Here is a 3735-nt window from a genome sequence, read left to right as displayed (position 1 = left end):
AACAGATACAGAAAATCCAGCTTACTATGTGCTATGGTCTAAATGTTGGTGTCTTCCCAAAATTCATATGTTGAAACCTAACCCCCAATGCAATAGTACTAAGGAGGTGATTAGGTTATGAGGGTCCTACTGTCATGAATGGGATTAGTGTTCTTATAAAAGAGACCTAAGAAAGCTCATTCACCCCGTCTGGCATGTGAGCAAAAAAGCACCATCTATGAGGCACCGTGCTCTCTCCAGACATCAAATCTGCTGGCAACTTGACTTTGGATTTCCCAGCTTTCAGAACTTTGAGCATTCAGAAGCTGTTTTATGACTAAGAAAACAAAACAAAAAAAAAACAAAACTGTGAGCAATACGTTTTTTTTTTCTATTTTTCTCTAATAAATTGGAACTATTTTTTTTTTCTTTTTTGAGAAAGAATCTTGCTCTGTTGCCCTGGCTAGAGTGCTGTGGTGTTGGCCTAGCTCACAGCAACCTCAAACTCCTGGGCTCAAGTGATCCTCCTGCCTCAGCCTCCTGAGTAGCTGGGACTACAGGCACGCACCATGACGCCTGGCTAATTTTGCTATTTTTAGTAGAGATGGGGTCTCGCTCTTGCTCAGGCTGGTCTCAAACTCCTGAGCTCAAACGATCCTCCCGCCTCAGCCTCCCAGAGTCCTAGGATTACAGGCATGAGCCACCATGCCCAGCCAATAAATTTCTGTTGTTTATAAATCACCCAGTCTAATGTGTTTTGTTATTGCAGCCCAAACTGACTGAGACATATGGTTTATCCTAAAGAAATATTTTTTTCTTGCAAAATGATAAGTCCAGAGGAAGACAGATGTTGGCATTGGTTCACCACCTCAAGAATGTTAAGGCCTAGGTCTCCAATTCTCTTGAACTTTTCCTCATTGATGAAAGATAGCTGCTACCACTCCAGTCATCCCATCTGTGTTCCAGGAAGGAGGAAGAGTTGACAGGTAAAAGGCCCAAGCCAGATGAGTCTGTCCCTTTTAATTTGAAAATAATAGCTTTACTAGAAGCCCCTCATGAGAGATTTGCATTTATATATCATTGATCACAACTAGGTGAAAGAGTTTCTGTTAAGTACAAGGTAGGCTGGAAAATAAAGCTTTTACGCCTAGTCACATTTCTACCCCCAAGAAAACTGGGTTTTGTTGATAAGTACAGAAAATAGATACTGGGTTAGCAACTAACAGAGTCCATTTAACTGGAGGTCTCCAAAATTTCAGATTATCAATTTTCTGGCTCACAGTTGGTCTTAATCCATCTTTAAATAAGCAGGAATGCACAGGCACGATAGATGTGCGTGCACGTATGTCACAAATATGTAACAGGAATTTGCAACCAGAGTCATCGTTAGGATCCTATCTATATTTGTGTCTATACTGTGAGGTTTGGGGGTTTCAAAAATACCAATTACCCACATTGCATCTCCAGGTTTTGAATCAAATTGAGAAAACATATGGGGTGAGATTACTTGCTTTATTAGTGGTAAAGCCAGATTAAAGAACCTAGATTGCACAGGAAGATGAAATGGAATGCCCTCCTTCCCTCATGGCACACTTGAGATGAGGTGATAGGAAAAGGTGGGCACACAGAGCACACTTACCCAGTGTTTGGGTCATGCACAGAAAAAAAGCCACAGTGTGGACAACCTTGATGCCTGCCTTTTGGCAAATGCCATTGAGGAATGCCAACAGAACACAGGCTTCCTCAGTGAGAGAAACAAAATGAAATGACCAAACCTCTTCTACTCTCAATATTTTATGAGCTCCATTCTATTTTATGGACTCAGGCAGGAATGTGGTAAGAAAGAAAGAAAGACATATTTCTCCTATATGAAAGATAATTTTTAGGTTACAATTTTCATGAATAATCCCTGAGAGTTGTCCTTTTATGGGAACATTTAGTAGGGCCCAGAACCTATAAGTATGATTAGAAAACTCAAGGATATTATTTTTTACTGAAATATAATCCATAAAAAGAAATCCATAATAAATTCAACATAAGTCCAAAAAGAACTTGGCCTGATAAACATGATTCTCATTGAAATACAATGGGTTCTTGGCTAGGCACGGTGGCTCATGCCTGTAATCCCCGCACTTTGGGAGGCTAAGGCAGGAGGATCACTTGAGGTCAGCAGTTCAAGATCAGCCTGGGGAATAATAGCAAGATCTTGTCTCTACAAAAAATTTTTAAAATTAGCCAGGCACGGTGGCACACACCTGTAGCCCCAGCTACTCAGGGTACTCACTCAGGAGGCTGAAACAGAAGGGTCCCTTGAGCCTGGTGGTTTGAGGTTACAGTGAGCTATGATCAGGCCACTGCACTCCAGCCTGGGCAGCAGAGCTAAACCCTATCTCAAAAAAAAAAAAATGAAAAAAAAGAAGAGAAAAGAGAAATACAATGTGTTCTTAGAAGAATAATTGCTTTTTCTAAGTTGAATGCAAACAAAACATCCACACATACATTGTCAATGTTACAAAAAAAGTGTAAATAGACATAGAAGATATACTTAGAAAAGCAAGACTGCAATTTAGTGGGTGGGAAACTAGGTAAGAGGTGAGGGTAACTAATGGTGAGTAGATATGCAAGTGAGAAGATGAGATGTTCAGGATAGAGGATGTGAAGAGGTGGTCCCTGTGATGGTTAATTTTGACTAGGCCACGGAGTGCCCCGACATTTGGTTAAACATTATTTGGGTGTCTGTGAGGGCGTTTTTGGATGAAGTTAGAATTTGAAATGAAGACTGAGTAAAGAAAACTGCCCTCCTGAATGTAGGTGGCCTCCTCTAATCTGTTGAGGGCTTGAATTGAAAAGGGCGAGAACTTGCTCTCTGCCTGCTTGAGCTGAGACATTGGTTTTCTGCCCTTAGACTGGGACTTACACCATCAGCACTTGAGGTCAGGCACTGGGACTCACACTGAACTACACTACCCACTTCCCTGGGTCTCTAACTTGCAGATGGCAGATCATGGGACCTCTCAGCATCTATAATCATATGAACGAATTCCTTATAATAAATCTCTTTCTATGTATCTCCTATTGGTTCTGTTTCTCTGGAGAATCCTAATACAGTCCCCCCCAAAGAGTTTATTGGTTTCCTTTTACCTACCAGTGTCTTAGTCTGTGTTGCTATAAAGGAATGCCTGAGGCTAGGTCATTTATTTAAAAAAAAAAAAGGTTTATTTGGCTGAGGATTCTGATGTCTGGAAAAGCTCAAGATTGAGTACCTGCATCTGGCAAGGGCCGCAAGCTGCTTCCACTCATGGCAGAAAGTGAAGAGAAGCCAGTGTGTGCAGAGATCACATGGCAAGAGGAAGCAAAAGAGCGAGTGTGAGGTGCCAGGCTCCTTTTAACAACCAGTGCTTGTACGAACTAATAGAGTGAGAACTCACCCTTGAAGGAGGCATTAATCTACTTGTGAGAGATCCATCCTCAGGACCCAAAAACCTCCCATTAGTCCCCACCTCCAACACTGGGGATCAAATTTCAACATGTGATTTGGAAGAACAAACACCTAAACTATAGCAACCAGTATATTCAAATCCATAGCAGCCAAATCCCTCAGATGATGTACACTATTTCCAGCAAGAACAAAAAATAATTATCAAATGCTTTAATTCAGCAATGGGGAAGTACCCAATAAAAACAAATGTCAGGCCCCTGACTCAAATCTTAAAACTTCAGAATAGAATTCAGACTTAGATTGTGAAGTGATATAGA

Source organism: Propithecus coquereli, unplaced genomic scaffold (genome assembly GCF_000956105.1).
Source record: "Propithecus coquereli isolate 6110/MARCELLA unplaced genomic scaffold, Pcoq_1.0 Scaffold38, whole genome shotgun sequence".
In the NCBI taxonomy this organism is placed as follows: Eukaryota; Metazoa; Chordata; class Mammalia; order Primates; family Indriidae; genus Propithecus; species Propithecus coquereli.
The sequence above is the reverse complement of the archived record's forward strand: the minus strand, read 5'-3'. Positions refer to the sequence as shown.